This window comes from Syngnathus floridae, chromosome 2, assembly GCF_059516105.1.
Source record: "Syngnathus floridae isolate MCC-2025c chromosome 2, RoL_Sflo_1.0, whole genome shotgun sequence".
Taxonomy (NCBI): Eukaryota; Metazoa; Chordata; class Actinopteri; order Syngnathiformes; family Syngnathidae; genus Syngnathus; species Syngnathus floridae.
In genome coordinates, this window is record NC_142414.1 from 2208182 (window position 1) to 2235532 (window position 27351).

General features: G+C 44.7%; 1 protein-coding gene and 1 long non-coding RNA gene across 2 annotated transcripts in view; one reads left to right on the forward strand and one right to left on the reverse strand.

Moving 5' to 3' along the window:
• Positions 1 to 27351, forward strand: part of LOC148401273 (uncharacterized) — a 115034-nt gene that overhangs the window by 40443 nt on the left and 47240 nt on the right. The gene's annotated exons all lie outside the window — the stretch shown is intronic.
• On the reverse strand, positions 23622 to 24042 carry LOC148401275 (uncharacterized). Its single transcript, XR_015853485.1, has 3 exons — positions 23978 to 24042; positions 23768 to 23845; positions 23622 to 23693 (listed from the first exon to the last, which is right to left on the reverse strand). It is a non-coding gene; the product is annotated as an uncharacterized LOC148401275 (long non-coding RNA).

The window sequence follows — 27351 nt, forward strand, 5'->3', positions numbered from 1 at the left end:
CAGTTGAAGTTGGGAAACTGTGTAAAATGTAAAAAAATGTAAATAAAAACAAAATACAATGATTTGAAAATCCTTTTCAACCTATATTCAATTGAATACACTACAAAGACAACATATTTAATGCTCAAACTCATAAACTTTATTTGATTTTTCAAATAATAATTAACTATTATGTTTACCACTTCGTTACATCACCTTTCCTTTTAATAACACTCAATAAACGTTTTGGAAGAGAGGAGAGTAATTCTCTTAGCTTCTCATGTGGAATTTTTTCCCATTCTTGCTTGATGAACCGCTTCAGTTGTTCAACAGTCCGGGGTCTTCCCTGTCATATTTTACGCTTCATAATGCGCCACACATTTTCAATGGGAGACAGGTCTGGACTGCAAGCGGGCCAGGGGAGAACCTGGACTCTTTTACTTCGAAGCCACGCTGTTGTAACACGTGCAGAACGTGGCTTGGCATTATCTTGCTGAAACAAACAGCGGCGTCCATGAAAAAGAGGTTTCTTGGATGGCAGCATATGTTGCTCCAAAATCTGTATGTACTTTTCAGCATTTATGTTGCCTTCACAGAAATGTAAGTCACCCATGCCATGGGAACTAATGCACCCCCATACCATCACAGATGCTGGCTTTCAAACTTTGCGTTGATAACAGTCCGGATGGTCCGCTTCCTCTTTGGTCCGGAGGATACGACGTCCAGTGTTTCCAAAATAAATTTGAAAAGTGGACTCATCAGACCACAAAACACTATTCCATTGTGCAGCAGTCCATTTTACATGAGCTCGGGCCCACTCATGTTGGTTTTTAAGGCAGTCTGAGGGATCGAAGGTCACGGTCATTCACTTGGTTTACGGCCGTGGAGCTTACGTGCAGTGATTTCACAAGATTCTCTGAACCTGTTGATGATATTATGGACCGTAGATGTTGAAATCCCCGAATTCCTTGCAATTTTGCTTTGAGAAATGTTGTTCTTAAACTGTTCAACTATTTTCTCACGCAGATGTGGACAAAGTGGTGAACCTCGCCCCATCCTTGCTTGTGTATGACTGAGCATGTTTAGGGAGGCTCCTTTCATACCCAATCATGGTACCCACCTTTTCCCAATTAGCCTGATCACATGTGGGATGTTCCAAATAGGTGTTTGATGAGCTTTTCTCAAATTTCTCAGTACTTTTTGCCGCCTTTCCTAACTTCTACTGGACATGTTGCAGCCATGAAATTCTAAGTTAATTATTATTTGGCAAAAAACAATTAAGTTTATCAGTTTGAAGATTAAATATGATGTCTTTGTAGTGTATTCAATTGAATATGGGTTGAGAAGGATTTTCAAATCGTATTTTGTTTTTTATTTACATTTTACACAATTTCCCAACTTCAACCGAATCCGGTTTGTACAACCTTGGTGTGAGCTTTGTGCTCTGGTGGACTATCCTGTCCATCATGATTTATCCAGCGTCAACTTTGATCCAGTACACGAATGCGGAGCTTCTCCAACTCCGGCTCCTCCGGTCTGCTCTGCCACCTGTACTGCAACACTTACCGGACATCGCTCGCCTTAACCCCGGAGATACATCCACCATGGTGCTGGACGAAGCTACCGCATTGATGACTCCACTGCCATAAACTCCATCTGGTCCTTCACCCGCCGCCATCCACCGAGAAACATCCACAGGAAGGTGGACCACAGCGCGTTAGCTAGCCTAGCTAGGTCAGCTAACGCTTCCTTCTCCAATCAACACTGCGACGTCAAACTGGGACTACTCAACATCCGCTCCCTCACTGGCAAGGGACAACTACTACAGGACCTCCTCCTCGACCGCGAGAATGACATTTTGTGTTTAACTGAAATGTGGCAACATCCTGGCGATTTCTCTCAACTGAACGAGTCAGTTCCACCTGGGTTTGTTTACACTTTCAAACCACGTCTCACCGGTCGAAGAGGAGGTCTTGCGACACTTCACTGCAAAACTTGGAAGGTCTCATCTCTTTCAGTGCCAGTGTCCAGTTCTTTTGAACCTGCGGCTCTGCAGCTGAATGGACCCACACCAATTATTCTAGTTAATATTTACCGCCCACCCAAACCAAATAAGGACTTTATCAATGAATTCACCACATTTCTCACCCACATCTGCTCACTTTCATCCAACATCATTCTGCTAGGTGATTTAAATATCCACATGGACAACACTAACACCACTCCTATTAAGGATTTCACCTTCTGCCTGGACAGCTTTGGACTCAAACAACACATTTATTTCCCTACCCACACCAAAGGCCATATTTTAGATTTAGTCTGCTGCTCCGGTGTCACTTTTTTAACTGCTCTGCTGTGGATCTGGGAACAGGCTTGTCTGATCACTTGCTGGTTTCATTTAATCTTAGTCTCACCCTGTCCAAAACCAAACTGTCACGTGTCATATCCTTCCGCAACATCAAAAACATCAATTTAGCAGATTTCACAACAGCCATTGGCAGTCTTCCCACTATCACCTCCCCCATGCATGGCAGATCAGCTGGTTTTTACTTACGACAATGGACTACAAACTCTGCTGAACTCATTTGACCCCCTCAAAACCCAGACTGTTTCCTTCCCCCACTCTCCTCCCTGGTTCTCTCCTCATCAACATCAACTGAAAGCTAAAGGACAACAGCTGGAGCGGCTTTCTAGCAAAACCGGACTCACCATTCACAAACAGTTGTTCCACACCCACATTCTCCGATATAAAGATGCAATTTACTCCGCCAGATCTCAGTATTTTGCGGAGAAAATTACAGCCGGTGCGGGGAACACCAGGGTCCTGTTCTCCATGATTAACAATTCAACCCACCCCCCTGACTCCCTCCCCCTACACTTCAACTCTATTGACCACTGTAACACCCTGATCTCCTTTTTTGACAACAAAATAGCCACCATCCAACAGCAACTGACCTCTTACTCGTCCAGCTGTCCATCTCCTTTCTTCCCCCATCCCATCCCCCCCTCTCTCTCTCCGTCTTCCAACTTCCCTCTGCTGCTGACCTATTTAAAGTCATCCGAAACTCAAAACCATCTACATGTTAACTTGACCCCCTGCCTTCTTCCCTGGTCATAGCCTCTCTCCCCTCTCTGCTGCCCCTGATTACTGCCATCATCCATTCTTCCCTCACCTCTGGTTCTGTCCCTTTATCTTTCAAATCTGCTGCTGTTACACCAACACTTTAGAAAAAACCCGGCTCAGACCCCAATATCTTCAGTAACTTCCGCCCCATCTCCAACCTGCCATTTCTCTCCAAAATTCTCGAAAAAGTTGTTGCATCACAGATCTGGACTCACCTCTCCAGTAATAATATATATGAACAGTTCCAGTCTGGTTTTCGCCCTCATCACGGTACAGAAACAGCCCTCATTAAAATCACAAACGACAACCTAATTGCAGCTGACTCTGGTTAAATATCCATTCTCATTCTCCTTGATTTAAGCGCAGCTTTTGACACCATTTCCCACTCCATCCTCCTTGACCGACTGCCTCTATCGGACTGTCTGATTTATCAATTTATCCAGTTAAAATCATTCACATCTCATCACTCCCCCTTGTCCTCTGGTGTTCCCCAGTGCTCTGTCCTTGGATCCATCTGACTTATCATTGACCTCCTCCCACTCGGCCTAATTTTCCGGAAACATAACATCAATTTTCACTGTTACACGGACGACACCCAGCTCTACGTCTCCTCCAAATCCCCTTCCACCCTCCTCCCTCTGTGCCTGCCTTCAAGAAATCAAATCCTGGTTCACCTCAAACTTCCTTAAACTCAACAGTGACAAAACTGAGGTAGTCCTCATTGGTTCCAAAGCTTCCCTCAACAAACAGCTCAGTTTTACACTCACCATTGACAACTCCTCGGTTTCCCCTTCCCCTCAGTTTAAGAGCCTGGGTGTCATCCTCGACAGCACCCTATCATTCAGCAAACACATCAACATCATCAGTTCTGCCTATTTCCACCTCTGTAACATCAACCGCCTCCGTCCATCACTCACTCCAAACAGCTCTGCTATCCTGGTCCACTCTCTCGTCACCTCCCGTCTGGATTACTGCAACTCCGTCCTTGTCGGTCTCCCCCACAAACTCCTCCATAAACTGCAACTAGTTCAGAATGCTGCTCGCATTGTCACCAGAACCCCTGTCCACTATCACATCACCCCTGTTCTACACCAACTCCACTGGCTTCCTATGAAACAGCGCATTGACTATAAAATTCTCCTCCACACATTCAAGGCCATCCATAACCTCGCCCCTTCATACCTGTCAGACCTCCTCCACATCAACATTTCCACCTGATCTCTCAGGTCTGCCTCTACTATCACCCTCACTGTCCCCCCATTCCGTCTGTCCACTATGGGGGCTAGAGCCTTCAGCTGCTCTGCCCCTTGCCTCTGGAACTCTCTCCCCCCAGACATCAGAACCATTGACTCCATTAATCTGTTTGCATCCTACCTCAAAACCCACCTGTTTAGGCAAGCATGTCTGAACTCATCACTTTGCTTTTATACTCTTGTTTTCTTTTAATTGTGTATACTATTTTATGTCTGTACGTCGACCTTAAGTGCCTTGAAAGGCGCCTTACAAATAAAATGTATTATTATTATTATTATTATTATTATTATTATTATTATTATTATGTGTGTGTGTGTGTGTGTGTGTGTGTGTGTGTGTGTGTGTGTGTGTGTGTGTGTGTGTGTGTGTGTGTGTGATTGCTTGCACACAGGGTGCTGTGATGCGAAGTGTAGTGGTGTTGGAGTAGTAGTGCTCGTAGTTAGTGCATGTTGCATGCTTCTTCCTGCTTGCTACCTTCTGCTTTCAGCTACTGCCGCCGGCCAGCCCCCTGTTTCCGGGGGCGAAAAGAGGAGCCGAGTGCGTAAGTCTCCTCAGTCGGTACATAGCCTCTCCACCGTCAAGACTTCTGCATGCCTCCTCGTGGCCACACACGGTAACTGGGTGCCTCACGGCTCCAGGCCAAATTGCAGGGGATCGACCAGGGGAGCAACAGTGGGCCCCTAGGCGTGACATACAGGCCCACCGGCGCGTGGATGTCCTGGCGCCCGCTAACCACTGTCCCAGCTATGGGTGAAATAGCACCCCCGCTGCCTTGTGGGTATCGTCTGGAACGAAAAGGCTAAGGGAGCAAACCCCGACAGAAAACCCGGCTCGGACACCGTTAGGCAGACTCATGCTTCAAAAAGGCATTGTTCTGGCAACTCTTGCAGCCAACCTGATGCCAAATGTATCGGTTCACCGTTCCTTTGGATGACAACAGGAAGGCCGAGATGGTAGCCCTGATGCCTGGGAAACTCAAGGCTTCCAAAAAACTTGCCCAGGTTTCTTGTGCACTGGAGAGGAAACTTCAGCTCCACTAACCAGTGGAGACGCAACACGGGAGGTTAGCAGTTACCGGTTATAAGCCCTTTCTTATTGGCGTAGAGTATGGGTGCCAGGGTCTACCTCCGACGGTGGGAGAGATGTTCGGTCTCATTGGACAGCTACCGCCCACCTCAAGCTGGGCAGCCCCCAGCCAATAAGGTGCTTTCCCGCCACAACCTGCCTGCTTCACTGGGTGCTTGGAGCTCAGGGATCTATCCTAACAAGTGGGCTGTAAATTTATGCATCAAGCAACACAAGGAAATTACCGAAGATTCCAGCACTACGCCTGGGGTGCTGGAATGTCAGGACTATGACACCCGGGCTCAGTGACAACCTACAAGAAATTAGTGATGTCCGTAAAACTGCAGTTATAAACAACGAACTCCTGAAGCTCAGAATTGACATCTCGACCCTCCAGGAAACACGACTCCATGGATCTGGCTCACTCAAGGAAAATGACTATACCTTCTTTTGGCGGGGGGAAGCCCCCTGAGGAAACCAGGGAATACGGAGTAGGGTTCGCTGTCAGGAACACACTCCCGGGAGCAGTGGTACCACCCACAGGCGGCTCTGAGAGAATCCTGGCTCTCTGCCTCAATACATCCATGGGACCTGTCCACCTAGTGAGTGTGTACGCTCCAACACTTAGCTCCCCCAAGGAAATAAAAGACAGGTTTTATGATGAACTCGAAGCGACTCTTAAAAACATTCCCAGCCGTGAACAGCTCTACCTACTTGGTGACTTTAATGCTAAAGACGGAGCCGATCGTGACTTCTGGCCATCCTGCTTGGGACACCATGGCATCGGTAAGCTAAACTAAAATGGGCAGCGACTTCTGGAGTTCTGCACATATCACCACCTCTGCATCACCAACACATACTTCCAGACAGGGCTGTGGACTCGGACTTGGACTCGGGGACTCGGACTCGGTCGGACTCTGTCATTTTTGCCGGACTCGGACTCGGTGCTGATTTTGACCGAGTCCACCGAGTTCGACAATAAAAAAATACGTTCAATTTTATTTTCATCATGCTGCTGAGAATGCGCGTAGGAATACTGTCCACAGCCCTGCTTACGATCAATGCGGCCACGTTGAGTTGCACTTAGACTAATGTTTACATTATGTACCAATGTCAAGGACGATTATGTCACCCAGCTTATATCATTGATGTGTTTCGATAGTTGTGGGGTCGTCACTAATTATTTGTGTTTAGATAAATGTCCGAGCTATAATGGTGTAATTAATGATTAAAAAATATTATCTTACATGTCCTATGTTTCAGAATGGTTATTTAATTGGGCGAGAGTGTGTGTTTTCAAGCGTTTTGCCTCATGCCAATGGCACTCAGGGCGAAGGGTGGGCTTCAATGACTATTTTTGTAAAGCCACGCATTTAATACCATGTCAAATAATATATTAGAGTCTAGGTTATGTTCCAATGTATCCACTTCTATCGGTTAAATTGTCAACCGTACATTTATGACTACGCCATGAGTGATCTACGTTATGAACTAGCACAACTCCAGTAGGGCAGGGAAAATGTTATCGATCTGACGTCCGATTGGAACGTCGCCTCACTTTTACGTCCGCGCTCTCAGCAAGGGATCCTATATAAGCTGAACCAGCCAATGTGAAAACAGTTGCGTTCGTTCTGGTAGATTTTTATCTAAATTAGCCTTGAGTAAAGACTAAGCAGTCACATGAATTAACAGAAAAAATGGACAGCCGCACTCGGACTCGGTGGTCAAGAGGCCGGACTCGGACTCGGTGCAAAAATCCGACCGAGTCCACAGCCCTGCTTCCAGACCAAACCCATTCACAAAGTCTCTTGGAGACATCCACGCTCAGGTCACTGGCACCAGTTAGACCTGATCATAACACGCACTTCTGATCTCAGAGGCATCCTTCAAACACGCAGTCTCCACAGTGCAGTCTGCGACACAGACCACTCCCCTGTGCTCTGTAGAGTCAAGCTACAGGCAAAAAACCTACACAGATCCAAACCAAAGGGAGCCCCACGCATTGACAGCAGCAAAACAACTGACTCAACCAAAGCTACAGCCTTCCTCTGTGCCTTAGAGGTCTCCCTCCACAGCCCACCCCTGTCCAGCTCTGCCCAGCGGTACGGGGATGGCTTGAGGGATGCCATACACAGCACGGCCCTGTCGGTCTTTGGCAAAAAGCAGGGAGAGCCAAACGACTGGTTCAATGCCAATTTAACATCATTGGCACCAATCCTTGAAGAAAAATGCGTCGCACTCACAAATTACAAGCACACTCCAAACACCAAAACTCTACAGACCCGCCGATCTTCTAGACGGGAACTCCAACAAGCCGCTAGACGTTGTGCCAATGACTATTGGCTAAAGCTCTGCAGCAACATTCAAGCAGCTGCTGACACAGGCAACATCAGACTAGTGTTCGATGGCACTTGGACCATTACCCCGCAAAATCGTTCCGCTGAAATCAGCTTCGGGAGAAACCATCGTTGAACGCTCTAAGCAGCTGGACCGCTGGGTGGAACACTACTCAGAGCCCTATGCCAGGGACAACAGCGCCTCTGATGCAGCCCTCAGGCATGTAGGGCACCTACCTGTCATGGAAGAGCTTGACATGGAACCAACAACTGAGGAGCTAAGCAAAGCAATAAACAGCCTGCCCAGCGGAAAAGCTCCAGGCACCAATGGGATAACAGCCGAAGTCCTCAAGTGTGGGAAGCCTGCTCTTCTGCATAGACTTCACAAGCTCTTATGCCTGTGCTGGAAAGAAGACTCTGTCCCACAGGACATGAGAAATGCTAACATCGTCACCTTGTACAAAAACAAGGGAGACAGGAGTGACTGTAACAACTACCGTGGCATCTCCCTATTCAGCATTACAGGTAAGCTCTTTGCTCGAGTTGTACTAAACAGACTCCAAGTCCTCGCAGAGAAACTCTACCCAGAGTCACAGGCAGGGTTCAGAGCAGGAAGATCAACTCTGGATATGATCTTCACCCTGAGACAGCTGCAGGAGAAGTGCAGAGAACAACACAAACCTCTCTACATGGCCTTCGTTGACTTTACCAAGGCTTTTGACCTGGTGAGCAGGAGCGGCCTTTTCCAACTAGTGGAACGGATAGGCTGCCCGCCAAAACTCCTCAGCATCCTCCAGTCCTTCCACAGTGACATGAAAGGTACTGTCCAGTACGATGGGTGCACTTCTGAGTCCTTTAACATCCGCTGTGGTGTCAAACAGGGATGCGTGCTGGCAGCCACTCTGTTTGGGATATTCTTCTCTCTCCTCCTGCGCCAAGCCTTCAGAACATCAACTGAGGGAGTTTACTTACACACCAGGACAGACAGCAAACGATTCAACCTATCCCGACTGAGAGCAAAAACTAAGATCAGACCACTCACCATTAGGGACATGTTGTTTGCTGATGATGCAGCATTGGCAACACACACTAAGGAACACCTGCAGATTCTCCTAGACCGGTTCAGCCAAGCATGTCAGGAAATGACCATCAGCCTAAACAAAACCAAGATAAAGGGCCAGGGGACCACTCCATCACCATCAACAACTACACACTAGAAGCTGTAAGCAGCTTTATCTATCTTGGGTCTACCATCACCTGCAATTTGTCACTCGATGCCGAGGTCAGCAGCCGGATTGGGAGAACAGCTTCTACCTTTGGAAAACTGACACCCAGAGTATGGCAGAACAGCAAGCTCACCATCCATACAAAGGTGCAAGTGTACAGGGCCTGTGTCGTCAGTACACTCTTGTATGGCAGCGAAGCCTGGACAGAGAGAATTATAATGCGGCAGGCTTTGATGTCTATTCATATGCAAATGAGTTAGGGGGTCATAAAATTTTATGATCTATTGATGTTAAGATTTATGACGTATTTTATTGGGGGTCATAAATTCTTTAGCGGGTTGGTGGCATCAAGATGGCGCCAGTCGTGACGGCGCCATCTTTGACTGTCGCCATTTTGGTTTGCTGGCGCCATTTTTAAGATGTGGATATGTATGGGTATGTATTTTTATGAATCAAAACAGGTGCAGCACCTGAGCTAGCTTTGCTCCCAGCCCTCTGAGCTACGTGTGCTTACATGTGTGTGAGATTGGAGGGGAGCCTTTTTGTTGAGAAGGCGAAGGGGAGGGGGGTGTTTGTGATTGGGGTGGGGTGTTTGTGACAGGGGCCAACATTATAGGTGTCAAAGTTGGTTGGAAGAGAGTCGCATATAATTTGAGAAACAATAGCTCAGCCAAAGTTATCTGAAAGCGAGAGACGCATGTAATTTGGTATGTAATTTGGTAAACATTGCTTTAGAGGATCAAAGGGCTTTTGTTGAGAAAATCACACTGTTACAAGTCACAAGTTATCTCTAATGTAATTTGACAAACAATAGTGGAGTCGGTATTACTGGGGCCAAGGATATGCTGTAGAGACTGTTTGAACCGTTTAATTTTGGAGGGAGACAGACGAAGGCCTCTGTTTTTTATGAAGGCTGTCTAAGTTTAAAACATATCCTGATTTTTTTAAAAAAAAACACGTGATACACAGAGGTGTGGTTTGAGAGAGGGGCTGGACCTGTTGTTCGTATATTTACGCGAGAGTATCGTGCTGATAGTTCATAGAAAAAAGAGCTAAAGCTGTGGTGTTAAACTGCAAACCTGAAGCTCAAATCATGATAGCAGAAACGCCGGTCAGTATACATCTTTGCCGCAGAGGCCCCGATGGTCTGCTAGATGCCCCTAGAAAGAAACAAATGTATCTCAGGCGTATGCAACAAAGGCCTACAGAAAAACTTGAGCGGAGCTGGCAGCTAACACCAGAGACTCTATGGGGATTTAATTTTTTTTACGAGACTGGTGAGTTGTCTTTCTTCATGAGAAGCCAAGAGAGCTCTGGTTCAAACATCAACAACAACAACAACAACAATTGCGAGCAGACAGGCGCGTATGGCTCGTTGAACTCGAATGACTGGGCTGTCTTAAATCAACTCTTGCCAGAGGTTTTGACTGAATTTCTCAAGGAATACGGGTTAGAAGGTGAGCTGAATGCAACTTGGATTTCAAAAATCACAGCCAGCGGGAGATGTTTTTTCCGGCTGAAAGTTTCTCCTCAAACTGTTGATGGGGCAGAAGACGGAGAGCTAATCGATTTAATGTTTCTAAAACTTGAAGTGTTCAACAGCGAATGCGGTCTTTTCCAGACAATTTTGAATATACCGTTATCCGAATGGGATCAAAAGATGCAAGCTTATGGTGAGAGTATTACAGGGCTTTTTCTATCAAGCCGTGTCTGGACAAATGTCGTCGGAGTGAAACGTAAACTGGCTTTAGATTAACCCTTACTAAAAAATTAAGTTTAAACCCCAGGCCCTCTTCAACACACAAGACTCTGTTCCTCCTCCTAACCCCTCCTAGCCTCCATCTTTTTCTCACCTGCAGTCAGTGAAAGTTGGGGGGTGATAGTCATTAGCATAACTATCTAAATTGTATAAAGCCAGGCCCCCAGACTTCTCTTTCACACACGCACACACGCAGGAAAGACAATGGCTCAAAAAATGCTTGCCAGAAGACTTTTACCACGTTTTATACCTATGGAGCATGGGCCTGACATCACATTCTGGTCCACCCCTGAAAACTCTGAGGCCGAAGCAGATGATGCTGCTGATACAACTTTCGTCGCGTCGCCGGAACCAACACCAGCGCGGCCTGAGACATGGGCGGAAAGGTTTGAGATTCTTCCACTACCTACACCCGACCCGAGCGAATGCCTCTCACCCATATGCCTCGACGATCTGCAACCCGATTCTCTCTATGGAGCCTTGTCATCAACTTTTGACGTGTTTGAAACCCCTGAAACCTCGGGGCAGCAACAGCAGGAGGAGCAGCAGAGACCGCAACAGCATGAACCGTGGTCCTCGTCACGAGCCATCGAATTGTTTGATGACGCCTGCGCACGCTATCCTGAAAACGGCATGGATTTGCCCAGCTTGTCTGCTGCTGACATTAGAGTCTTACTCGAAGAGGCAGAATCGCACCTGCCCGCTGATTTTGAGGAGGGTGATGACCCTCAGCAGGCCCTTGAGTTTGGGGTCGTTCCTTCGATGAGCTCGACGCCTGGGAAAATCAACACACAGCAAGGCTCAGAGTATAATATGTGTGTTGAACCACTTAATTGGTTGGTGATTGAAGACTACACACGTCTAAAACTGATGGTGGTTCATCTTTTGTATGATGCATTGATTAAGCATGCTAAATCTAAGTGTGACGGATGTGCTCTTGATGATCTCAGCCAAATGCACCACACGTGCTTGTATGTTGAGGATCGAGACTTTTATTTCTACGCGAATTATGAAACAGTGACGGCTGAGTTGTGTAATGCTGACTTCCTCCACACGTTGTCGACAATGTTTTTCTATTTTAAAACCTCTGCACCCCTTATAAACATTCGCAATTCTGTTTCTGCCATTCTACATGACCTAGCTCACGAGTGCAAGATCTTTACACGGCTCCGTGCGATAAAACAAGAAGCAACGAAGTCGCTCTATTATTTAGAACGTTTGGAAAAACACAATGGGAGGTATTGTGAAAAAAATGTGGAGCCGGTTGAAGGCTTTCCTAACAGTACTTTTAGATGTAACAGGGGGCCAGCTAAAAAAGTTTAAAGTAACACCAACTAAGCTATCTTCATTCCTGCGTTATGTTAAACCTTAGGATTTATAGAAAGATGTTTTTTACCATGTTTTACACGTGTTTCCGTTTACTAGTAATGTTTTTTAAGAACTAGTTTGATTTTTTTCTGTAATAAACTATTGTGACCGGAAAAGTGACTGTCTCTCTGTGTTTATTCAATGGCATGAGTTGTCTTCAGAGACTTTATAATTGTTGCTAAGAATCCTGTTAGTTTTAGGGCGAGAGACACGCCTACACAGGGGAAAAAAAAAAAAAAAAAAAAAACCCAAATCGAAAGCGAGAGACCGCCCAAAGCAGCAGCAGTGCGTTCGGACCTCTCATCTCGCACGTTTACTAACTTCTCGACTTAACTCCCCGTTAAAATTTGAAATAATGCCCACTAAAAAGGGGCTCGTGTTGGACGCGCTGGAAGACCTATCCAACGAGAACTTCAAAAGGTTTGTTAAGGCTCTGGTGGACCGTCGCGGTAACATAAAGGTGGCGAAAAACAAGGTGCAAGATAAGGACTTTGTGGACGTAACCGAGGTGCTGGTGTCCACTTTCACCGAGGACAACGCTCCAGCCGTGGTCTCCGAATTGCTCATCTCCAATAACTGCGCCGACGAGGCCTAAAAGCTCAGTGTGTGTGTGTGTGTGTGTGTGTGTGTGTGTGTGTGTGTGTGTGTGTGTGTGTGTGTGTGTGTGTGTGTGTGTGTGTGTGTGAGGCCAAAGGGGGGCAGCTAATTTTTAAGAACTAGTTTGATTTTTTCTGTAATAAACTATTGTGACCGGAAAAGTGACTGTTTCTCTGTGTTTATTCAATTCGAAATCGCAAGATATCATACCTGTTTGTTTTATTAACAGCGTCACAATCTGTTATCCGCCAGAACTGATCTAACAATGGGTGGCGACAGGTGTCTTCACAGACTCTATTTTTGTGCTAAGAATCCAGCTAGTTTTGGGGGAGAGAGACGCCTGCATAGAGGGGCGGTGGATAGCTGTAAAAACACCAACATTAAAAAAGTAAAAGCTTTTTTATCCGATCAGGACGCATACACTTTACACAGACCAGCCAGAATAACTTTTCCTAGAAATAAAGTTTTTGTTCGAGGTCCTATGAGACAGTTCCAGGCAGATTTATGCGATTTGCAATCACTTGCGCGCTACAACGATGGTTATAAATATTTACAAACCGTAATCGATATATTTTCGAAACGCGCGTATGTACGCGTTTTGAAAGCAAAAACAGGTACCCACGTTAGCGAAGCATTTGAAGATATCCTAGCAGTTAGCGGTTCACCATTACGCCTTCAAACAGATAAAGGGACGGAGTTTTTTAACAAACATTTCCAGAAATTAATGAGAAAGCACAATATTACACATTTTTCCACCGTCTCAGACACTAAAGCGCAGACGGTCGAAAGATTCAACAAAACATTAAAAACCCGCATGTGGAGGTATTTCACTGCTAAGAACACACAGCGATACGTGGATGTAATTCAGGATTTTATTGTCAGTTATAACGACAGTTTTCACAGCAGTATAAAAATGGCACCTAACGCTGTAAACGAGGAGAATAAGAATATCGTTTTCACTAACCTCTACGCGAGAAATCCTTTCCGACGGGAGAACAAGTTCCGGTTCACACCGGGCGACACTGTGCGAATTTCCAAAATAAAAGGGAATTTTGAAAAAGGTTATTTACAAAGTTACACGGATGAAATTTTCAGAATAAGACAGCATCTCCACCGCGTTCCTCCCGTCTATAAAATATCAGACTTGGATGGTATGCCTGTAGAAGGGAGTTTCTACGAGGCTGAATTACAAAAAGTGCAAATAAAAAAAAAAAAAAAATTTCGCATACAGAAAATTCTTAAATTACGCACCGTGTCAGGTAAACGCGAGTCTCTCGTCCACTGGGTGGGCTGGCCAGCCAAATTCGACAGTTGGGTACCCACAAAGAGTATTAAAAACATCTGACGATCTCTAAAACGGCCATTCTGTGGAAATTACAAGATGGGTGACCACCAGAGAGAATTCTACGTCACATTAGCGTCAAACGCAAGTGTACATCTTTTTAGTGCAAACACGCTCACAGAATTTAAAACGGAACTGGCTCAACATATTGATTTAAAAGGCTCGTGGGAGGTCGGGTTGTGCGAGATTTCGTACATAAACACAATCCCAATCATCCTTGAGAAAAAACGGAACTTTTATCTAAAACAACCTAAAAATCCGCCCCCTAGAGGTGATACATTCCAAGACGACTCAGAAATTCGACATATGCTCAAAACAAGGGGAGGTGTTTATCAAAATTATGACTCGTTAGCTTTGGACATTCAAACTCTATTAACTAAAGCGAGTAACAAAAAGATTGACGTCCGATTTGATCAGCATAAACAGAGATTCATGTTTTCGGGCGAAGAAGGATTGAGAATTATGTTCAAGAGCCCCCTGGCGTATATTGTCGGAATAAATCCCGAGCACTGGCTGTCACTTAAACCGGAAGGCGTCAACGCACAACATCCTGCCGATATAAGAGCCGGATCATATTTTATGTTCATCTACACAGACATCATCCACCATCAGACAGTTGGTGACGCGTACGCCCCAATGCTTCGAACTCTGCCTCTTGAGGGTAACTTTGGTGAAGTTGTAAACAAAACTTTTAATCCGGTTTACTATTTAGATGTGTGCAGAAGCCATATTGAAACCATTTCGGTTTACCTGCGATCAGACCAGAACAACCCGTTAGATTTCGAATACGGGAAGGTTATTCTCACTCAATGCATCCTGATTTGTACCGTTTTGTTGATTATTACGAAACACAAGTAGGGGGCTCGTTTCAAGGCTACGCGGGCGCACCGGTTCAGTACGGACGAGGGATTGGATCTATTTTTGCAAAATTATTTCGTTTCGTGATGCCTTTGTTTAAAAACGGGTTTAACTTGGCGAAGCCACATCTTCAAGCCGCCGCTAAAAACATAGCAACGGATGTAGCGGGGCGCGTCATTCAAAGAATCCACCAGAAACAAGGCCCCGAGCAAGAAGGTTCCGGGCTTGCTGTATTGTCACGTGGGACGATCCACCCTGGGGGGCGGAGAAAGAGGACCGTTAAAAGGAAAAGACGCTCCACCGGTCTCAGACCAGTCCTTAAAAAAAAGCGGAGAAGACACAAGACAGATATTTTCTCTTAAAAAATGGCCCTTCTACATTTCAAGAGCCACGAGGCGACTTTATCAAGTCTGGACCTTTTTACGGCTCCCTTGACCCAATTCTCCATAGAAGATAGCTCATATGTCGAATTCCAGCCATTGTCAGCGATTGTGGACCAGGGGCCCATAGAGTTCTTTATCCCCGGGGACGGCTCAAAATATTTAGATTTATCCGACACTTTACTACATCTCCGTGCAAAGGTGACACGTAGGGATGGGACAAATATTCCACCGCAGGAGCAAGTCGGCATCGTGAATTTCCCTATAAACACAATTTTTAGTCAATTAGATATTTCGTTGGGTGGGCGGTTAATCTCGCAATCTAGTGCTACACACGCATACAGATCCATCATTGAGCTGCTGTTAAACTTTTCAAACGATTCTTTGGAGTCACAATTCACAGCAGGAATGTTCGCTAAGGACGCTAGGGGGCGTATGGACTCTATTTCTTTTGAAGAGGGCGTGGCTAACGCTGGTTTTGTGCGGCGCGCACAGCAGATTGCCGGCTCACGTGAATTTCATCTTACGGGACCGCTTCATGGAGATATTTTCTTTTCCGAACGCCATCTATTGAATAATGTGGATCTACGTCTAAAGTTAACTAGAGCTTCTGATGATTTCTGTCTCATGAGCGCTCCAGACAGTGATTCGTGTCTCAAAATACTAGGAGCATCCCTGTTTGTGAAAAAAGTATCAATTTCACCGGCTGTGGCAATAGGTCACGCCGCCGCTTTACAGAAAGGTAACGCCCTTTATCCGTTGACCAGAATCAATATGAAGACCTTCAGTATACCACAAAACTCACGAATTTGTCATCAGGATAATCTATTCCTCGGCCACATCCCCAAGCAAATTGTAATAGCGCTCGTAAACCACAACAGTTTCATGGGACGGAGAGATTTAAACCCGTTTAATTTTTTGCATTATAACATAGAGTATTTAGCTCTCAGCCACGAAGGTCGACAAATACCTGCCAAAGCTTTTCAGCCCAATTTCGAAGCTGGGATATGTACACGTGAATTTCATAATTTATACACAGCAACAGGGCGTTTTCTGAAAGACCTACCTCTTTGTATCGATCAACAGGATTTTAGTCAGGGCTACTCACTTTTTGTTTTCAATTTAAGTCAGGTAGATGATTCCGGGGCTTTGTCACCTGTGAATAACGGGGTCCTGAGACTCGATTTGCGCTTCAGAACCCCATTACCACATACTGCGACTCTTATTGTATATGCTGCATACGATTCGCTTATCGAGATTAATGCTAAGAGGGAAGTATTGATGGACTATTATTAACGCTATGAACGGTCGTGAACTGGACATGATTATGACCCGGATGCAGAGAACATTATTCGGGGGTGTTTTCGCATCGGATGAGTTAGCTGACGTCAGAGACCCGCCTCCAAAATATTACATTGTCAACACGCATCCAAGACATTTACCCGGTGAGCACTGGCTCGCTTTGACTTTAGAATCGGACGGTTCGGCCACATTCTTTGATCCTTTTGGTCTGCCACCTAAACGGGTCGACTATCAGAACGGGCAGTTGCAACACGAGCTCACAGACACCTGCGGTCAACATTGCGTGTATTATCTAAGTCAACGTGGGCGGGGCCTCACCTATCGCGAAGTGTTGACTCATTACAATTCGGATCCTCTCCATAACGACGCCATGGTTAGTGAGTTTGTCAAAAAATGTCGAAGGCCAGACCGGATGTGTGGCGGGCAAACATCATGTTCATTGCATAAATTTAAAAAATGTCATTGTCTGAAACCGTGTTAATGTTTTATAAAAATCTCTTTTATTCAATAAACATTGTTAAAGAGAGTTACAGAGTCATGTGGTTTTTTTTCACTAACAACAATAGAGTATCATCTAATAACTAACCCATTTTACTATCGGCGACGTCCTTTTTCTTTTTCTCTTATTCATCACGTTAACATCTTCCACATAAGAAACATCCTCATCTTCACCTGTAGCGTATTTCAAACGTTTAAAATCTGCGCGAGCCAAGGGGTTGGAGATGCTTGTTTCCGGTAAGTTTAATCGGGCTAGCGTCCGAAGAAATTCACTCCATCCTACCGGTTTCTCGTTGATTTTTTTCCCACTCGCACACAAATGTCTCAACAGATCGCTCATATGGGAGCCTTTGATAGTTTTCCCTCTAAAAATAAATTCACTTAACGGTGTCCAGCTTACATCTTCTGCCGACAGTCTTTTCAGCACATAGTTGGCGTTACGCCGTAAACGTGGACCTATGGCGTCCAAGATATCCTCATAGCGTCTACCTGTCACCTCGATTGTGGTCTCATCTCCGGTCTTTCTTTCTCCCTCCTCATTGGCTTCGTTGCGAATCGTAATAGGAATTTGCTCGGAGTCTTTTTGTTTGACCAGCCCCAAGTAACGCTGCATTAAGGTCTGATAAATTTTGATCTTTTCATATTGATTTAAATTTTTATTATCCAAAACCTGTTTCATCTCTTCATCCAAAGAATGCTCTGCTGTATCACGGATGGTCGGAGCGGGTCGATTCAGCCTCTCGAACTGATAAGGTGAAATCAGGAACATTTTCTGAGCCGTTTTCAAACTCATTTTTTATGATTTGCTCATAAAGCCGCTAATGACACTTCCGAGAACAGGTGCGAAAGCGGCCAGCAACGGTAATATAAAACCACCTTTCTGAACTAACACAGCTCTTTTCTTCTTCAAAGTATTTTTCTTATCAGCCAAAAAGCGGATATTTTTCTTTTGCTTTTTAAGTCTCTTGTAAAGTTTTGATTTTAAGGGTACATGTCCTTTAAGAAGATTTAGAGCAATCTCACATAACGCTTTCACCAGACTACTAGGGCCTCTGAGTAGCAAATGCTTACGTTTGGCCGGTTTGGATGTAAACAGAGATTTGAGTAACGGTGCGTTTGTTTTTAAAAGCTTCGTCATCGTTTTATTGTTTGGGTATATAAACGACAGGCCACTGGTTATGTAGTACACCTGTACGTAGTCTATATTGTTCTGGGCATGAAGGTGTCATTCCAGGAAAAACTTCCGGTTGCCGGGAGAAATTTGATTCGCCAGGACACTCACCTGCTGTTTATCACAGGGGTTTTTGAACAAAATCAAATAATTACTGTTTAAACTAATAGTACGGCTAAATTTGCCCTGATGGAATACATTCTGCGTTAGCATTATAACGCTTAAATTTTTATGATGTCTATATTGGGTGAATATTCGGACCACTTCAGGGTTATCCGAAGCTTGGAAGATGACGTCATCCAGAATCAGTAGATGGTGCTGGTGTGGCGGGAACAGCTTCTCGTCATCAAAAGATTCAGGCAGCCCCTTGATAAAAACAATGTCTTTATTCAGGTTTTTGAGCTCATCGTACATTGGTTGATGTGATGTATAAACCCAGACAATATTATCAGGTTTTTTTCTTAGAACATGTTCAGGATTTTGCAATACATTTTTTACAAAGAAAGTCTTCCCACAACCTGAAGGCCCTGCGACTAAAGATGAGAAAGGAAGTTCTAATCTGGGGTCGAATTCAATCTGATTAAAAGCCATTTCCACACACGCAGACACACGTATGGATAGATAGAAATATCAGTAGCCAAACGGTTGAGTGGTGCCTCGTTCTAGCAGCCTTCTTTTATCGTACACCACACGAAGCCGCTTGGAAAATGACATATTTCTGAGATGAAACCCTCTCTTATCGCGAACGATATTATGTTGCGGTGCGTATAGCACATCTGAGGTTGCACCTGCTGTATCGATGTACCCTTGAACCAAACGGAGCATGCTATCGAGATTGATGCTGCGACCGGATTCGTGACTTTGTGTGATACCCTTCACCTTCATGACCGTCTGAGATGATCCTCGTGTTTTGTAAGCGTATGTTTTGGGACCGGCTGAGACAAATTCTAAAATGCTGTCATTCGAAAGCTCATCTGTCAAATCACCCAGATAATCACCTAGAGGGAGAACACTTTCACCTGGCTTCACAGTGTACACGAGGCTGTCTGTATCGGTGTAAAGGACACGCCTCTGTAAAATTTCTAAATAGCTGTACATTTTTAAGCGTGCATAGGCTGTTGTGAAACACGCTGCAGCCACGTTTGATGTTTTTGAGGCGGGGATCTCATTGTTTATGTTGATACAATACTGCACAATTGAGAGCTTCTCATTGATAAAATGGAAGAATTTCACATTGTACAGACCTGAAAACAGAAGCTCAAAAAAATCTTCTGATTTTGTCACAATTTTTGTGTTTGCCATGTTGTCACGTTGCGCGAGTTTTCCCCACAGATTGTTAAGACAGAGTTTTGACACTTGTCTTTTGCCAGGGTTTACAGCAATTTTGGAAGGATCGAGTTGGATACCTTGATGAATGGCATACTCTTCTATGTATCTTTCTCTGTCAGCCTGGTTGACCACGTGAGCTGGATAACCTGAAGATTCTTGTTTACCTTTTAGAAATGTTCGCATGTAATCACGGAAAATTGTGTCGCTCGTTCTTGTGTAATGCCACACTTCTGTAATTTCCGCAACCGTGTACCCGAGATCTAGTGCCTTAACAAATTCAGGGGTTGTCCAAACACCTGTCAACGATCTTTGCTCATCACTATGTGTACACGCCGTCTGCTGGTTGTTACACTCGGCGCATGTACGGCACAGTGTGAAGACGAGTTTACCTTTAGCTGTTTTGAACGGTAGAACGGGAAAATATAAACCACGGGGTGGGTTGACTGTGGCGCTGATGAAACCAAAATACGACCTAGGGTCTTTAAAATCACCGTGGATAATCGTTGGATGATCGATTGGGTAGGTGGCTGTACTGTTGATGAAAGGATACAATGATGTCACATCAACATACAACACACGCTCGTCTGGCTCTGCCGTGTATTTTAAAACGAATGCGTTTGTTCGGCCCCCAAAAAGAGCCTGCCTCGGTTTGAGCGGTGCAGGAAATTTGGATTTTTTAAGGAATTCCTTCACCTCTATGTCCATCTTTTTCATTTGCAACCATTCATGCTCCCACATAATTACAAGGTACACATCCTGTCTAAGCTGTAGATCCTGAATTTTCTTTTGTGTTTTATCAAACCTCTCCTGAAAAAGGCGTTTGGTTGTCGGGCATATTTTAGAGAGGTCGAAGCATTCTGCGCAGCCGTGGTGATAACAACCGAAATACTCAAACACTATTTTTACGCCCCCGATTTCACAATAACCATCTACAAAGTAGTTGTCTATCCTAACTTCACCACCGTTCAATGCGTGTCTAATTTGGATATTTTGACTGTGCATGATCCATTGCATGTACTGAATAGAATCGTGCGAGAAAGCTTTGTACTGACGCATATAGTTGTCTGATGGTGTAATGGCTAGTGTTTGAGGGGTCAGAAAATTAGCTCGGAAAACTTTCATGCACGCCGACGCAATTGTTACCGCATTGAATGGGTCTGTTCCGGTGGCCTCAAAAAACTCACTCCTGAATTTTTCACACCCTTGCATTAACAGATCAACATCATTCTCGCAGTAGGCTATTGCCTGTTTAGCAAAATCAAACACATTGCTAGCTTCTTTGGCATACCACTCGTCAAACTTTGATCGTTGAGAGGGTGACATTCGCTCGGTGCCGTAGTACGTGGGGTCAGGGTGAGACCCGACGTAGTTTAGATGCTCTAAAGAGCTGAATTTGTGTGGGAAGTACCCCTTTGATTTGTCTTCAAACCCTAGGGCCTTAGGCATTGCGCTTAGAGGCATCGTCAAGAATGAGAGAGAGTCTATGAATCGTGATTTTGTGTCTAAATCGACAAATGATAGAACTTTACTCCCTTGCATCAGAATGTCGAGTTTGAGACCTAATTCGAGCATTCTCCTTATCAGTATGTATGAATCAAAACCTCTCGCATTATGTGCAACAAACGTAGTTTGTTTAAACCGTGGCATTCGGAAAAATCTGAGAAATTCATCAACACAATCTGTGCCATACCAATGCTTCGTCAGTCTATTCGATCTGCAGCAGATGAGAAAAGGTTTGTGTAAACCGTCTGTGTCTACATAAGTTTCGAAATCGTAGTAGACTACATTTTTGCACGGTGGTTGAGGTTTGATGGGCTGAATGTAGCACATGTGGGGGTTCAATAAGGCGTCATCTTGATTTATGATCTCATCACACACTGCGCATTTTTTAACGGGGCAGCGATGTTTAGCACCGGTACCATCCGCTTTCAGATAATACTGGAGACCACACTCCAAGCATTTTTTGTATGAAGTGCAGTTGCTCACACGATTCATTGATCGGGACTCTTTATGTTTGATAAGGCATTCCTCATTACGACAAGATTTGTTACAGTCGGGGCAGATGATAGGTTTAAACCCTTGCTGTTTACAGCATGGATCAAGACAAACGCCACAGTGTCCTGCACAGTGATGCTGTTGCCAATTCTCATGCCCTTTGTAACAATACCTGCAGAAGAATGCGTGGCCGACAAATGCCTCAATCGCTTTCACGCCGTAATAGTGGCCCTCAAGGTTTAAGACAAATAAAGTGTCGTTATCTGTTTTGGGGTAACGCGTGTCGAAAAAGGTCATGGGGCGGCAGTCCTCTTTTCGATACATTACAGTTATTTTCCGTTTGAGGACTTTCTCAAATTTATGGACATCGCCCAGACTCACAGGTGTTTGACGATCCAATCCTACACTCTCATGTAAGAGCCGTGCATGTCTTGTGGCTTGTTTTGTTGTCAGTGTGCCATTTAGCAGATAGGTTAGCGAGAGAGCGAAACACAAATTATTGTCTTTATTACGAGGTATGTGTAGGTGTCGTTTTTTCAACCTCAAAATCTCTCTGTTGGTAGTGTTCAACAGCCTTCGACGCATTCCACCACCACCACGCAATGGAGTGACTATTTGTACAATGAGCTCTAAGCCCTCATCAGCCAGAAGCTCTGTATTTGATTGGGCTAAACGTTCAAGCAAGTTTGATACATTATCTCGGATAGAGTTTATATCACTAGTTTGCTGGTAGATGTGAGCTCTATCGTTACCAGCCGCGAGCTCTATCTGAATTACATCACCTGTTTGCGCCCTGCTAGCTACCTCTTGCAAGACATCATCTATTCTGTCTTCAATCTGGAGGTAGAAGGTTGCAAAATCATTAATGTTCTGTTGCGATGGTATATTTAGCTGTCGTCCCACCTCTACATTATTGAAATGCGGCCTGTTGATTACAACCGAACCGCCGCGTTGGTCAGCTAATACAGAACCGTTGTTAGATTGCTGGGGCGTGTGTTGAAACGCTGGTGTGTTGTCATCAATAACGTCTATTTCATGATCAGTTATAACAGAACAGTTGTTAGGCTGAAATATCGGCCGAACGTCGTCAATAGCAGCCGGTGGTGATGAATCGCGAGAGTTAGCGGTCAACGGGTCAACCAGAGGCTGTGTATTTAGATTTTGGATGATGTTTAGCAACTGGATAGGAATGTCAGGACTGATACGCCCGTCGCTGTCATTAGCATGGTTGTTTAATTCTGCTATCATGTTTAGCAATTGTGACGGGATCTGTGTAGGACTCTGTCCACCTTCATTCGGGCTTCGATTGTTCAATTCGTCTATGGCAGCCTGTAAATGAGTGAGAATAGCAGGACTGTCTGGTCTCTCCCCCTCTGACAAAGCAGCGGTCACATTGTTGAGCAAATCTGTTATTTGACTCGTACACGCATTGTTAACGTTTGATAAATCTAGCTCTGGTGTGTCGCTTCGATGGCTAGATGACGGCAAATCTATTTCAGAAATGTTTGCTAAGAAATCTGACTCCGTCGACGTAAGGTTTGTATGATCCATTATATTTTCTTTTACAAGACACAGCAGAAACAACACAAACCTATTTTGATTCGGCTAAATCTGTAAGAGCACGTATAATCTTAAAACACACTTGTAAGCGTCTTTTGTAGCTACAGTTACCCCGACACCTGAGAGGCCCCCTGCTGTTTGAGTGGTGGGTGTTGTAGAAGGGGTGCCCCCTCCTCCTCCTCCTCTTCCTCTCTCTCTGTGCCTCCGTGTCACGATGTTCACCTGTAAATTAATCCTTTATAATACCGAAAATAGCAAGTATGATAGCACATAAAGAGAGAAAAAATATAAGGAATACCTCCAACTTTGTTTGTCGACTCTTGATGATGATGATTTAAAGCTTCGTAAGTAGATAGAGCCTCAAGTAGTTCAGAATCCGTCGCTGTCTCCTGTCGGTTGGTGTGGGGTGCAATCGGATTGGTTTCAACAGTAACACGTGACTCTGATACAGCTGGTCGCGCTGACTCTGTCGTTTCGACTGCTCCAATATGGCGGTCGAAAGCAGCTTGTGTCGGCCGAACGCTTTTTCTAGTGGCCGCGGCCACGAGATCTGATACAAACATAAAATAAAATCAGTGACTAATACCCTCTATATGAACTATCTTAGATGCGCTATTGACTCACCGTAGTCTGATTGTGTTAGGTAAACGTCGCTAAAATCGTCGTCAAAAGATGCGTGGACATCGGCAAAAACGATGTTGTCTGCAAATATTATATAAACAATACATCTTGTTTTATAAAATAACCTATTATTATTATTTATTATTATTATTATTATTTGTTATTATTATTATTGTCATTATTATTGTGAGAAAATGTAGTAAAATGACTTACCTTTAACCATTCTCGAAAACAACTTTTTGACACGCTTCGATTCTGTTCGTCAGAGTGATGGCTTGTCTTCTCCAAAATGATGCTCGTCCTCCCCAAACTTTTAAATTCGGCGGGGATAAGACCACGCCTATGAGCTCACGTATCGGGCGAAATCGGATAACTTTGGTCGTATGTTGATGACGCACCAAAGAGGTCTTTCTCATATCCTTGGCCCCAGTAATACCGACTCCACTATTGTTTGTCAAATTACATTAGAGATAACTTGTGACTTGTAACAGTGTGATTTTCTCAACAAAAGCCCTTTGATCCTCTAAAGCAATGTTTACCAAATTACATACCAAATTACATGCGTCTCTCGCTTTCAGATAACTTTGGCTGAGCTATTGTTTCTCAAATTATATGCGACTCTCTTCCAACCAACTTTGACACCTATAATGTTGGCCCCTGTCACAAACACCCCACCCCAATCACAAACACCCCCCTCCCCTTCGCCTTCTCAACAAAAAGGCTCCCCTCCAATCTCACACGCACGTAAGCACACGTAGCTCAGAGGGCTGGGAGCAAAGCTAGCTCAGGTGCTGCACCTGTTTTGATTCATAAAAATACATACCCATACATATCCACATCTTAAAAATGGCGCCAGCAAACCAAAATGGCGACAGTCAAAGATGGCGCCGTCACGACTGGCGCCATCTTGATGCCACCAACCCGCTAAAGAATTTATGACCCCCAATAAAATACGTCATAAATCTTAACATCAATAGATCATAAAATTTTATGACCCCCTAACTCATTTGCATATGAATAGACATCAAAGCCTGCCGCATTATAATTCTCTCTCTGGACTCTTATGCACATCAAGAGAGAAGGCTAAACACTTTCCATCTGCGTTGCCTGAGACACATACTGGGCATCACCTGGCGGGACAGGATCACAGACAGTGCAGTCCTGGAGAGTGCACAGCTCCCCACTATCCTCTCCTTGCTGAAGCAGCGGCGTCTCCGTTGGCTGGGCCATGTCTGTCGGATGGAAGACGGTCGTATGCCAAAGGACATCTTATATGCAGAGCTAAAATCAGGCAAAAGGCAAGTAGGCCGCCCATTGCTCCGCTACAAGGATGTCTGCAAACAAGACCTCAAATCCTTCAACATCACCCCAGCCACCTGGGAAGACGTCGCCCAGGATCGCCACAAATGGCAACAGGCTCTCCGAAACGGGCTGCAGACCTACGAAATCACCCTGGCTCAACAACGAGAAACGAAAAGGAAGTTGAGGAAGCAGCAAGCCACCATGCCCCCACCTTCACCGGATCCGGCCCACACCTGTAACATCTGCGGCCGTGTCTGTCTCTCACGGATAGGACTCACCAGCCACAGCAGACGCTGTGCAAAGAACACCTAACCTCCAGACACAAGAAATCTATGGTCTTTCGAGACTGTGATGCCGATATTATCATGTGGCGGAAGCCACACAAAACAACTTTACAGATTTGCACAAACGATAGTACTTATTTACCAATGGGGGCGGAGGTACGTACTCTACGTGTTACGTCCAGTCCTCTGTTTTTTTGCTCCGATCTACGTAAAATGTAATGTCCTCTGATTGGTTAATTGGGTCTTCATATTGCGCTTGTATATTACAGAAGCCACACAAAACAACTTTACAAATTTGGGAATTTGGTCCACACAAAAGGCGCACCTCATTAAAAGGTGCACCATTGTTTTTTTGAGAAAATTAAAGGCTTTTAAGTGTGCCTTATGGTGCGGAAAATATGGTAATAGTAACAGATGTACACTGGCTTTGAAACAACTTTACAGATTTTGGAATTTGGTCCACACAAAAGGCGCACCTTATTAAAAGGTGCACCTTCGTTTTTTGAAAAAATTAAAGGCTTTTAAGTATGCCTGATGGTGCGGAAAATACGGTAGATAAAAGCGTTACTAAACATTCCTCTGACTTATTAAACCCCCCCAAAAAAGAATCAAAATCAATTTCTAATAAATTGGGTATAACAAGCATCGACTTATTGGAGTTTCAACTCTTGCTGTAAATTCATATTTCAAGTGTGTTTTCTAGTACCGTATTTTTTGGACTATAAATCGCCTTTTTTTTCATAGTTTTGGTGGGGGTTAGGTTATGCTGAGGAGCGACATATGTGAATTTTTTCAAAAAATTTCAAAATTCAAAAAAAAAAAAAAAGTGAAACCGCGATAAACGAACCGCGATGTAGCAAGGGATTACTGTAATCTGAATTTTAAGTGACGTCAGCGGCGCGGCGGTTATTTACATAAAGGACAAAGATTCGATCACGGGATGACGAAGATGACGAAGGGCCCCACGTACTACTGGCATCATTAGCGGCTTTGTTTGGAAGTGACACGGAGGACGAAGAGTTTGAAGGATTTAATGATTTGGAGTGACACAGAAGGTTTGAAAAACTATTATGGCTTTTACGCATGCCCAGTCCTACTCTACGGAGCTCTCTTTCACCTCCGTGGATGGAAGTCGGGGGCCGGCGCTCAGCCGGGTGACTGTCTGGGGACGGTGGACGGGGCTCGGACATGGCTTTTACGCACGCCCGGTACTACTCTACGAAGCTCTCTTTCACCTCTGTGGATGGAAGTCGGGGGCCAGCGCTCAGCCGGGTGCCCGGGGACGGTGGATGGGGCTCGAACACTGCTGCTATGCACGCCCGGTCCTCCTCCACGTAGGTCCCAGCCACCTCCGTGGCTGGAAATGCCACCTTCGGGGATGGAAGTCCACGCTGCCACACGCCTGGAAGTCCACGCCGGTGCTTGGGGCCGTGTGGCGGTGAACTATTTATGTTATAGTTATTTCACTTCACTGGTTTCTTTTATATCAAACAAATTGTTTTAGGTTCTTTACCTGACATGTTTCGGCGGTTTCTTCCGCCTTCATCAGAGTGTCCAGTTATAGTTATTTGATATATTTTATTTTGTGTAGCAACTTGTATATGGTTTTATCGTTACAGTTCAGTAGTTGTTGGCTCGTTGAACTATTGTTTTGTTAAATAAAGAGCCGTTTACCAAACCCACGTCTTTCCTGGTACTTTGTTAACGCTACAATATAGTATGTACTAGATTTGTGGAATAACGACGAGGCTGACGTCAGCGGTGCACATGCGGCGTTGTTGACAAAGGACGAGGAATTTGATTGATGGATTTAATGATTTGGAGTGACACAGATGGTTTGATAATATTATTACTTACATAATAGTTATTTGATATATAATTTATGTATTGTTGTATGGGCCTGTGGAATATTTTGAAGTGCAACCGCCGTCAGCGGCTCGCACCCGGCCATTGTTGACCTAAAGGACGATTGATGGATTTAATGAATTGGAGTGACACAGA